Source organism: Dendrobates tinctorius, unplaced genomic scaffold (genome assembly GCF_039654945.1).
Source record: "Dendrobates tinctorius isolate UK_male_01 unplaced genomic scaffold, ASM3965494v1 ptg000063l, whole genome shotgun sequence".
In the NCBI taxonomy this organism is placed as follows: domain Eukaryota; kingdom Metazoa; phylum Chordata; class Amphibia; order Anura; family Dendrobatidae; genus Dendrobates; species Dendrobates tinctorius.
The window spans coordinates 6,070,031-6,083,050 of NW_027361731.1; the positions used below are offsets into that span (position 1 = coordinate 6,070,031).

Below are 13,020 nucleotides of genomic sequence, written 5' to 3' on the forward strand. Positions count from 1 at the left end.
TGACGGACTCTGGACAAATATGCTTCTAGAGCCGTAGTAGAAGATGAAGATGTTGTCCTCATCATGAAGTAGTTATTTCTCCTGTCACGTGTAATGAATATCTCCTGCAGTATTGCTAATGCCGATTCCAGTGTCGGTAAATGAGACGAGAATTAGCGTTATGGAAGATGAGTCTATGAGAAACGTATTCAGCTGCCGACTCCGAGGAGGAAACTGCTTGTTGTCTGTGGCCTAAATATATAGGTTTTATTAGTAGATGTAAAGAAGAAAACTAAATACTGTAAAATAATTTCCTCATATGTTTCCCTTATTATCCCCAGTAATTGTATTATTACACAGGATTCTTATGATGTGACATCGGCTCATCTTCTTCTCATTCAGGTCTCTACAATATCGGATCCTCTCAGTGAAGATCTTCTACAAAAGAATTTTCCTGATTTACCTATCAAAGATAGATATGGACAGAGACAAGATGGCGGAGAGGATATTACACCTCACCCTAGAGATCCTCTTCCGGCTTACTGGAGAGGTGAGAGATCCTGATGACGTCACATTACATCATTCTTATCTATGGGAATAACAGTCGGACAGAACTGGAGAGGTGAGGACTCTGGAAATGTCTGTAGTGAGATTTATTAATGTGTCTCTCCATAACCAGGATTACACAGTAGTGAAGAAGACCTCTAGTGATCGCAGTCAGGACTCTGTGTCTGAGGGATGGGGAAGACCCTTTAGCCCAATCACAGGGCCTCCACCTCACCCCCTGATACATGAGGACATCAATCACCAGAAGATCCTAGAACTCATCTATAAGATGACTGAGCTGCTGACTGGAGAGGTGACACTGAGGGGAATGTTGGGACATTATATAGTAACGCTAAGAAGGGATTGGGGGGATGACGGTATCATTATATGTGTCAGGTTCCTATAAGGTGTCAGGATGTTGCTGTCTATTTCTCCATGGAGGAATGGGAGTATTTAGAAGGACACAGAGATCTGTACAAGGACGTCATGATGGAGGTTCCCCAGCCCCTCACATCACCAGGTAATAGACAGGACTAAATACACACGGCCTATAATTATCTGTATGTAAAGAATGAATTCAGTCCCTGTATGTGTTTCCTCCAGATCTATCCAGTAAGAGGACAACACCAGAGAGATGTCCCCGTCTTCTTCCACAGGACTGTAAAGAAGAAGATCCCAATGTTCCTCAGGATCATCAGGTAGATGGAGAGAAGGTGTCATGAGATCTCCCCTATGATGTGTAGACGGCTGTGAAGGTCTTGTGCTCAGTCTTGTTTTATCCACCAGTATTGTATGTTTTATTCTTGTGTAATGAGAACGGTGGAGATGGCAGGATTAGAGCTGATCATAGATGCGACTTCTCCATCTGTCTGTGACTTTTATAATATTTGTTTCAGGGTGAAGATCTGACCCATATTAATACTACAGAGACATATGTGAGGGGTGATGAGCGGTGTAAAGAGGAGATTCCTACATATGACTACCCAGGTGAGTAGTAACCACTAAATACAGAGAAGTCACAGATTCTTCTCAGTCACTGGCTGTGGCTTCTTTATCGTTGGTGTAGTCCGGCCGTATTACCATGATCACCATTTTGCCTCTAGACCACAACATTCTCCTTCACCCAAAACTGTTCAAATGGCTTTGGGCATTGAAAGCCCTTTTCTATAGAACTTATGACCTGGAGGATCCATCTACCCCTTTGGGATTAGGAGACGCTGACCGTTACCTGCCCAGGTCTGTAAACTACAAAGCCAAATGACAGCGTACATAGAATGTTCTGATAAATTAGAAATTCACTTGAAGAAAAGTATTATGATGGGTCTGTATCAGAAATCGGGGGGTAATGATGCTGTTGGCTTCCTAGAACCCGGGTATCTTATTGGATGAATCTACCTTATGTGGAGTCGGGAAGGAATTTTTTTCCCCAATGTGAAGCTTACTGTTTGCCACATGGGTTTTTTTTGCCTTCCTCTGGATCAACATGTAAGGCCAAGTTAGGATAGGATATGGGTTGAACTAGATGGACTTATGTCTTCCTTCAACCTTAATAAGTATGTTACTATGTTACTATATTACCTTCTCTCCCTTCTGTGCTGCTGAATGTCCTCATATGGTCCCTACAAGACCAGGTCCAGTCTTTCTCGCCAAAATTTGCTTTTATGATTGACAACATTAAATGTGCAGTGAGTGTCAAGTGTGAATTTCTGTATAATAGCAACAGTTTCCCTTTATCCTGACTTTCAGGGCCGAACTGGGATAAAAAAGCAGCCCTGCCACACAAATCCCACCAGCCCACATACTATAACACTCCCCACACACCCAGTCAGTGGATTTTGTTATACTTTGTCGTGCCCTTCAACACTCATCTTAAAGGAGTTATTTGAAGTTCATGTGTGAATGCCACCTCAGTGCGCATGATCGACCTCTTCTTTAGAGCACCAGTTCTCGGGATCATGGGGGTCCTAGCGGTCGTACCCCAGCGACTACATAGGTTGCGGGATAGGGGATTACTTTGCATAATCCATTTAAATGGGTTTTCCAATATATGCACTGTATTTTTCGGACGTACCTAGGTTTTAGAGGAGGAAATTAGGGGAAAAAAAAGACTAAAGCAAAAATGTGGTCAATCTTGTACTTAATATCCCCTATCCAGGTAAATATGGTCCCCTCATCTCCATCCTGAAACACATGGCCCCTCATCCCTATCCTGGTGTGCATGGCCTCCTAATCCCTATACTGGCAGGAACTATCTCCCTCATACCTATCCTGGTATGCAGGGCCCCATGTCGCCCTAGTATGCATGGCTTCTCATCCCTTTCCTGGTAGAAATGGTCCACATCAACCTTATCCTGGCAGGAATGATCACCCTTATCCCTATAATGGTATGCATGGCCCCATCCCTGTCCTGGTCTGCAGGGCTCCATCCTTTACCTGTTATGATTGGTCCCCATCCCAGTCCTTGTATGCATGGCCCCATCTTTATCCTGATATGATTGGTCCCATCCTTTCCTTATCCTGGTATGCATGGCCCCATCAGTAAAGATTTAAAAAAAAGATTATACTTAGCTTCCCAGCGCTCCCTGGCAGCATCTTGTTCCGACACGACAGCAGCTGCTTTATACTTGTAAGCAGCGCTTGGCAGGGACGTTATGTGCTGCTTTCAAGCCGAAGGGCAGCTGCCGGAATACTCAGTGCTCTCTGCATGCCAGGACTGTTCATCGCAGAGAAGTGAGTATTAATTGCTCTTCAGTAGCGCCCACAGTCTCAGCTGGAGCCATCCTGCTGCTGTCGGTGGTCACGTGTGCTGATACTTGAGAATTGAATCTTCTGAATATTCATTTCTCTTAACCCCCAAGGGTGGTTTGCACAGTCATGACCGGGCCAATTTTTACAATTCTGACCACTGTCCCTTTATGAGGTCATAACTCTGGAACGCTTCCATGGATCCTGGTGATTCTGACATTGTTTTTTCGTGACATATTGTACTTCATGTTAGTGGTAAGATTTCATTCAAATAACTTGCGTTTATTTGTGAAAAAAATGGAAACTTGGCGAAAATTTTGAAAATTTTGCAATTTTCCAACTTTGAATTTTTATGCCCTTAAATCGCAGAGATACGGCACCCAAAAAGCTTAATAAGTAGCATTTCACATATGTTTACTTTACATCAGCACAATTTTAGAACCAACATTTTTTTTTTAGTTATGAAGTTATAAGGGTTAAAAGTTGACCAGCGATTTCTCATTTTTGCAACACCATTTTATTTTTACGGACCACATCACATTTGAAGCCACTTTGAGGAGTCTATATGATAGAAAATACCCAAAAGTGACACCATTCTAAAAACTGCACCCCTTAAGGTGCTCAAAACCACATTCAAGAAGTTTATTAACCCTTCAGGTGCTTCACAGGAATTTTTTGAATATTTAAAAAAAATGAACATTTAACTTTTTTTCACAAAAAAAATATTTCAGGTCCATTTTTTTTTTATTTTACCAAGGGTAAAAGGAGAATTGGACTGCAAAAGTTATTGTGCAATTTGTCCTGAGTACGCTGATACCTGATATGTGGGGGGAACCACTGTTTCGGCGCATGGCAGAGCTCCGAAGGGAAGCAGCGTCGTTTGACTTTTTCAATGCAAAATTGGCTGGAATTCAGATCGGACGCCATGTCACGTTTGGAGAGCCCTTGATGTACCTAAACAGTGGAAACCCCCCACAAGTGACCCCATTTTGGAAACTAGACCCCCCCCAAGGAACTTATCTAGATATGTGGTGAGCACTTTGAAACCCCAAGGGCTTCACAGAAGTTTATAATGCCCGGGCGTGAAAATAAAAAAATCGTATTTTTTCCACAAACATGATCTTTTAGTCCCCAATTTTTTTATTTTCCCAAGGGTACCAGGAGAAATTGGACCCCAAAAATTGTTGTCCAATTTGTCCTGAGTACGCTGATACCCCATATGTGGGAGAAAACTACTGTATGGACACACGTCGGGGCACGGAAGGGAAGTAGTGACGTTTTGGAATGCAGACTTTAATGGAATGGTCTGCGGGTGTCATGTTGTCTTTGGAGAGCCCCTAATGTACCTAAACAGTGGAAACCCCCCACAAATGACCCCATTTTGGAAACTAGACCCCCTAAGGAACTTATCTAGATGTGTGGTGAGCACTTTGAACCCCCAAGGGCTTCACAGAAGTTTATAATGCCCGGGCGTGAAAATAAAAAAAAATCGTATTTTTTCCACAAATATGATCATTTAGTCCCCAATTTTTTTATTTTCCCAAGGGTACCAGGAAAAATTTGACCCCAAAAGTTGTTTTGCAATTTGTCCTGAGTACGCTGATACCCCATATGTGGGGGTAAAACACTGTTTGGGCGCATGGCAGAGCTGGGAAGGGAAGGAGCACCATTTGACTTTTTCAACGCAGAATTGGCTGGAATTGAGATCAGACGCCATGTTGCATTTGGAGAGCCACTGATGTGCCCAAACAGTGGAACCCCCCAATTCTAACTCCAATCCTAACCCCCAACACACCCCTAACCCTAATCTCAGCCCTAACTCTAGCCCTAACCCTAATCTCAGCCCTAACCCTAGCCCTAGCCCTAACCCTAATGGGAAAATGGAAATAAATACCTTTTTTTAATTTTATTATTTTTCCCTACCTAAGGGGGTGATAACGGGGGGTTTGATTTACTATACTGTATATGGCGGTTTTTATGTTTGGCAGCTGTCGCACGCTAAAAGACGCTTTTTATTGTAAAAATAGTTTTTCCATCACCACATATTGAGAGCTATAATTTTTCTGTATTTTGACCCACGGAGTCATGTGAGGTCTTATTTTTTGCGGGACGAGTTTACGTTTTTTATTGGTACCATTTTCGGGCATATGACATTTTTTGATCGCTTTTTATTCTCATTTTTGGGACGCAGAATGAACAAAAACCAGCGTTTCATGAATTTCTTTTGGGGGGTGCGTTTACACTGTTCCATGTGCGGTAAAATTGATAAGGCGGTTTTATTCTACGGGTCAGTACGGTTACAGCGATACCTCATTTATGTCGTTTTTTATGTTTTGGCGCTTTTATGCAATGAAAACAATTTTATATAAAAAATAATTATTTTTGCATCGCTTTATTCTGCGAGCTATTACTTTTTTATTTTTTTGCTGATGATGCTGTGTGGTGGCTCGTTTTTTGCAGGACAAGATGACGTTTTCAGCGGTACCATGGATATTTATATGCGTCTTATTGATGGCACGTTATTGCACTTTTTGTTCGGCGGTTTGATGATAAATCATTATTTTTTGCTTTGTTTTTTATTTGTATTTTTTAAGGGGTTCGCTAAAGGGGTTAACTAATGGGACAGATTTATAGGGCGGGTCCTTACGGACGCGGCGATGCCAAATATGTTTACTTTTATTTATTTTTTTTATTTTCAAAAAATGAATTTATTAGGGAATTTTATATTTTTTTTTAATTTATTTAGCAATTTTCTTTTAAAATTATTTTTACACTTTTTTTAACTTTATTAGGTTGTCTCAGAGGAGACATCACTGTTATGTGACAGATCGCTGATCTGTCACATCACAGATCACTGTGACAGATCAGCGATCTGTCACAGGCACTGCACAGGCTTTCTTCATGCCTGCGCTTTGCAGGCAGTGAGGAAGCCAGCTCCCTGCAGGCCCCCGAAGGTCCCCGTCGCCATTTTGGATCTGGGGACCTTCAGGGAAGGAGGCCTCCGCAGCAGCGCTGCACATTGCTCTGCTGTGGGGGTCTCGGGGAAGCACGGAGAGAGCCCCCTCCCTGCCGATGCTTCCCTTAACCCCCGGTACACCGCGATCATGTTTGATTGCGGTGTGCCAGGGGTTAACGTGTCGGGGCGGTCCGTGACCGCCCCTGAGACATTGTGCCGGGTGTCAGCTGTGATAATCAGCTGACACCTGGCCGCGATCAGCGGCGCTCACTCTGTGAGAGCCTCTGATCGCTGTGACGTACTATCCCATCCTTGGGGATTAAGTCCCAGGGCACATGGACCAGATAGTACAACACATGGCAGAAAGGGGTTAAGTATCGGCACACATGACCGCCAGCCGCTGCAGGAAAGCTCCAGCTGACACTGCGCGCTACTGAAGAGCAATAAATGCTCACTGCTCTCCGTGCAAACAGTCCCTGCATGCAGAGCACTGAGTATTCCGGTAGCTACCCTTCAGCTTGCAAGCAGCGCATGACATCCCTGCCATGCGCTGCCTACAAGCATTAAACAGCTGCTGGCAATGGAGCAGGACTCTGCAAGGGAGCGCCAGGAAGGTAAGTGTAGTGGTTTATTTTTTTTATCTTTTCTGATGGTGCCATGCATATCAGGATAAGGAAAGGATGGGATCAATTATATCAGGATAAGGATAGGGCAATTCATACAAGGACTGGGATGGGGACCAGTCATACTAGAATAAGGATGGGACCAATCATACCAGGACCGGGATGGGGGCCAATCATACCAGGATGCTAAAAAGAAATTAATATCTTCAATGCTTTCCACATCCATGGGGGTGGAATGCAGTGAAAATTAATTTCTCTTTAGCAGCAGGCGCAGGAGTTAGCTGCAGCCACCGGCTACGGCCTCTGTGACCCACTGCTCTGCCGATGCCGCTCCCCCACCTCCCCACCACACCCAGAGCCGGTACATTCAGACTATAAGACACACACCCCATATTTCTCCACATTTTGGAAGGAAAAAAGTGCGTCTTATAGTCCGAAAATACAGTATTTCTTAATTTCCCATAGTATTCCTGAAAATAATAAACCAATATTAACCCTCCCAAAGACCAATGTCGCCTATCCAACAACAGGACAGGAGTGGTACTGTGCAGTGTATATATACAGGACAGGAAAAGTGTTACTGAGTATTGTATATATACCGTACAGGAGGAGTGGTACTGTGCATTGTGTATGCAGGACAGTTAAAGTGGTACTGAGCAGCAGGGCTGCCACTAGGAATTTCGGTGCCCCATACTGGCAAAATTTTCGGGCCCCCCTGAGACTACGCCCAGGCCCCACCCCAGCTCCGCCTCCACCCTTCGAACCTTCCACAGTCCCACCGCTCACTCTTGGAAAAACTCAACTTCACCACATCCTCATCAATCAGATATTAACAGTTCCCATCAAACACCAGATCACATACATAGCCAGCAGCTTTTGTTCTGGCCAAAAGAATTTTTAAGCCGCCACCACGCCACGGTAGACTTTTTTGGCCGACCCTATTTTACTCTAACGTATTAAATATAAATATATTTTTATGTATTTTTCTTTAAGGGAATGAGTCACATACATTTTTTTTTAAATGACCATTAATAAAACATACAAGGGACAAATACCATCACACCATGACCAGACCACATATTACCACCACATAATAAGAAAAAATACTAAGTGACATTATACAAAGGAACTCTGTACATAGTATATAGTATCAGTGTACAGATAATATAGTGATAACTGGTGACATTATACACAGAAGCTCTGTACATAGTATACAGTATCAGTGTACAGGTAATACAGTGATCACTGGTGACATTATACACAGGAGCTCTATATATAGTGTACAGGTAATACAGTGATCACCAGTAACACTATACACAAGACCTCTGTATACAGTGTTAGTGTACAGATAATATAGTGATCACTGATGACATTATACACAGGAGCTCTGTACAGAATTTATGTCGCTTATCCATGTTATGTAAATAAAAACTTATAACCTGACGTTAAATTCATTCATTCTTTGTATAAATTATTCTTTTGAAAGCTGAAACCCTGCAAAATGTGGTTTAGGTTAAGAAAATAAATTGGCATCAATGCAGAAATATTGATCATTTAATGGACACAGAATGGTCAGATTTTGGCAAGACAAAAGTTTTGTCGCCTGGTCATACAATACACCCAATCCTAGTTTACATCCTCACCTGTGCTCAGTAAATCGGTTAATTAGTGGATGTGTATAAAAAGAAACCCAGCACCCTAGACCTTCACTTGAGCTGCAACGTGAGCTCTGACAACATGCCAAATATCCACCCTGTGACTAAAGCCTGGATTATCAAGAGGCTGAAGACCAGATCCACTGCAGAGGTGGTTGGCACCTTTAATGTGTCTCATCAAGTACAAAGAATTAAAAAAAAGATTCAAAGAGACTGGAGATGTTTGACAAGCCCAGGTCCGGCAGACCCCGCAAGACAACTGCTCAGGAGGAACGTTTGTTGGTTTGAAAATCCAAAGCAAGCCCCTCTTCCACTGCAGCAGAGCTCCAACAGGCCTGGTCACCTCAAGTCCCTGTGTCAACTAGAGCAATTTGTAGGATTCTGTCTCGAAATGGCCTCCATGGTCGAATCAGTGCCCAGAAGCCAGCACTAAACAAAGGGCAAATAAAAAACCGTGTGGCATTTGCAAAGTCCCACAACCTGCTAAACAGATGGACGCTGGAAAAGTGGTAGAAGGTGGATTTCTCTGATGAATCTTCAGTAGAATTACACCACATCTGCCGTAAATACTGCAGGAGACCTACTGGAGCCCATATGGATCCAAAATACACCCAGAAAATAGTTAAATTTGGTGGTGGAAAGATCATGGTCTGGGGTTATATTCAGTATGGGGGTGTGCAAAACAATTGCAAGGTGGAAGGCAATATCAATAGCCTAAAATATCAAGAAGTATTAGCTACCTCTTATATTCCAAATCATAAAAAGGGTCAAATTCTGCAGCAGGATGGTGCTCCATCTCATACATCCAGCTCTACAACAAAGTTCCTCCTGGCAAAAAAAACATCAAGGTGCTCAAGGACTGGCCAGCCCAGTCACCAAACATGAACTTCATTGGGGGCGTGGCCTGAGCGGCATGTGAGGAAGATGTGCTCCCGCATATACCTGCTTAATTCAGCCGTTCCGTCCCCACAGCACGGCTAATATAACCCCTGGAGGCTGCACCGGAGTCGGTAGACACCGCGGGGCACCGGAGATCGCTGCTTCATCCCAGGATGTGGGGAAAAAAGGTCAGAGAAGGGTGGCAGGAGAGGCTGGAGCGGGGAGCCAAGATGGCGCCGCCGCCACAGCGTGCGCCTTAGAGGAGGCCGCAGAAGACAGCGCGGCTAGGAACAGGGCAGTGGCGGCCAGGCTGCGGCGCTTTGCCCGCGTGGCCAAGGCGGAGCGGGAGTCTCTTCAGGACTCTGATATGGACCAGGAGACTGTGGCAGAGGACATGAGCCCAGGAATGGGGGAGGAGGAGGAGGCTGCCCATGCCAGAGAGCAGGGGGGGAAGGGAGCTGAGCCTAGCTTGAGTGATCTGGTGGAAAGAAATAAACAGCACCTCACAGCCTTGCAACTACAAGTTCCAGACGAGCCCACCAACAAAGATGTAATGCTGGCAGTGGTGCACTGTGGGACTGCAATCTCACATGTCCTGACACAACTGGGCTTTCTGCAGGAGTCCATGCAGACTGTGCGACATGAACTGCACAGTGTTAGAGACAGAACAAGCCAGCTGGAAAAACGTATGGGTTCTGTGGAGAGTTCTGCCTCTGACTCAGGACAGCATTGTACAGAGCTCAAGAAGGACATGGCAGCTGTCTGGGCTAAAACTGACGACCTTGAAAATAGATCCAGAAGGAATAATGTTCATATTGTGGGCATGCCAGAGCGCTGTGAGGGAAAGAATCCTACTGCCTTCATTGAAAGATGGCTTAAGGAAAAAGTAGGTTAGGACAAACTAACACACCTATACGCAGTGGAAAGAGCACACAGGGTCCCGACTCGGCCCCCCCTCCCCGGTCATCCACCAAGACCTGTGCTTGCTAAAATCCTCCATTACAGGGATAGAGACGTTATCCTTAGATACTCAAGAGAACACCCTGACCTTACAATAGAAGGTTCCAGAGTCTCCTTTTACCCGGACTTTTCGCCGGAGGTTCAGAAGATGAGAGCGAAGTTTACAGATATCAAGAAGCGTCTGAGAGCCTGTGGCGTCAAGTACTCCATGTTTTTCCCGGCTAAACTGCGTATTGAGGCCTGGAATAAAATCCACTTTTTTCTGGACCCCAGGGAAGCCGTGGACTGGTTGGACCTTAACGAGCGACAGTTGAGGAAGGAGGGGAAGGAGCAGGAACGTGGCTGATGGTATCTTGGCTCGCTCAGTTATTATGGAGCCATGCGGTTGAAGTCTGCGGCCCTGAGGCAATGGACTGCCTAAGAAGTTATCTTTTTGTTTATTCTTATATTACTCTGTTATATGCTGTTTTTGAAGAATTTGTGGTCCTTATGGGGCCTTGGTTTGAATACGGATAAGGAAAAATGTAAAGTGCTGTGGGGTTATATCCTGTCAAATGCGGGTAGTGAAAAGGAACTGAAGCGCCTGCTGAATGGGGTGGAAGGGTTTGACAGTACCCTTGTCTATTGCACCCTTGGTTCAGCCCAAGGAACTGTTGGAGGGTGTTTTTTGGGGGGAGGGGGGGGGGACTAGGTTTAAAATGTCCTTTGGCATACTTGTACATTTCAATATTGGCTATGGTGCGGCTGGGGGGGAGATGGTAGGCAATATGCTATGGTACGATAATGGCTGATTTTAAGATACTTAGTTGGAATATCAGGGGGTTAAAGTCGCCGGTAAAACGACAGGCCATATTCTCCTTCATAACGGACCAGAAGCCGGCGGTTGTTTGTTTGCAGGAGACACATCTCACATAGGAGACGCTGGGAATCCTGGATAAGAGATGGGTACAGGCGGGCTTCCACTCTACTCATTCCCAATACTCTAGGGGGTTAGTATATTGATTCACTCCAGGACTCAATTTAAGTGTCACCGGGTGGTGGTGGACACAGAGGGGCAATTTGTCCTTTTATCTTGTATAATCTTTTCTACCCCACTGGTGTTGAGATATAGATAGAGATATATATATATATATATATATATATATATATATATATATATATATATATATATATATATAATATACCTCCGCCGTATAGCAGTAGAGTTATCTATAAAGTTCTTACCATTCTGAGAGATTTTCCGGGGGTTCCGCATATGGTGGTGGGTGATTTTAATAATATTCTGGATTCACACTGGGACAGGGGTAGCCATGAGCCTCTGAAGCTGGGAGGTAATCTTACGCCATTTGGGGTGCTCGTGCGGGAGATAGCTTTGACCGACTTGTGGAGATGCCGTAACCCTGGTGTCCGTCAATTCTCGTGCTTCTCCTCTACTCGCTCCTCCCTGTCTCGCATCGATCTGGCCCTGGGTGATGATCTTATGCTGGGAAAAACTTTAGAGGTTAAATATCTGGCGCGAACGGTATCTGATCATTCGCCTGTTTCAGTCATGCTTGGGGGGGGGGGGGGCGGGAACAGGAGGAGTGATAGACCTCTCTGGCGCCTCAACCCGTTTTGGCTGCAGCTAATCGATAAGAATAATGGCTTTATCCCTGAGTTGCAGGAATATCTTAGTTTTAATAGAGGCTCGGCTTCCAGTGGGATCGTCTGGGAGGCCTTGAAGGCGTACTTAAGGGGAATGTACATACGGGAGATTTCTAAAATAAAGACCGCCTCCAGGGCAAAATCACGACTTGTATTCAGGGAACTGGAGGATGCGGAAAGGGCCCTTGCGACACAGAGCACACCTGCCACTCGGAAGCGGCTGGGGGAGGCGCAGTCAAAGGTGACCAAACAGACATTAGAGGAGGCGGCGCAAAAACGGCTGTTTCAATCTACTCAATATTTTGAGAGTGGGGAAATTGTGGGGCATTTGCTTTCTGTCGTGACATCGGCGCAGAGAGGGTCTGCGACTATAGCGGGTCTTCAGGATGTGAATGGGCGATTACTCACTGACGCACCGGGGATTTTAAAAATTCTGGAGACTTTCTATGCTGACTTATATTTCTCACATGCTAGGGCCCCGACGGAGGACGTTGTTGACTTTTTGGAGGCTGCCAATCTCCCACGGCTGACTCCTGAGGATAGACACTCTCTAGATAGACCTCTAAGTTTGGACGAGTTGGAGGAGGCTCTGGGAACCATGTCCAATGGTAAAGCACCTGGGGTGGATGGGTTGCCAGCTGAGGTGTACAAACGGTATAGGACGGTGTTGCTCCCTGCTCTATTGACAGTGATTAATGATAGCTTGGAACGGGGTGTTCTCCCACCGTCTATGCGAGAAGCTGTCATTGCCGTGCTGTTGAAAAAGGATAGGGACCCAACTCTGCCCGCGTCGTATAGGCCCATCTCCCTGTTGACGTTAGACATTAAACTTTTAGCGAAGGTCCTGGCCATTCGACTCTCCAAAGTAATAGCTGTGTTAATACACCCCGATCAGACGGGATTTATGCCCAACAAATCGACGGCTATGAATATTAGGAGATTATACCTGAATATGCAGGTGGGGGCTGATAATGCTGGGAGGAGAGTAGTTCTGTCCCTAGACGCTGCTAAGGCATTTGATAGTGTGGAGTGG

At 45.0% G+C, this 13,020-nt stretch overlaps 1 pseudogene; it reads left to right on the forward strand.

Annotated features, from left to right (window-relative positions):
• The first annotated feature begins 349 nt into the window (after positions 1-349).
• Positions 350-13,020, forward strand: part of LOC141094235 (uncharacterized) — a 29,397-nt pseudogene continuing 16,726 nt past the window's right edge.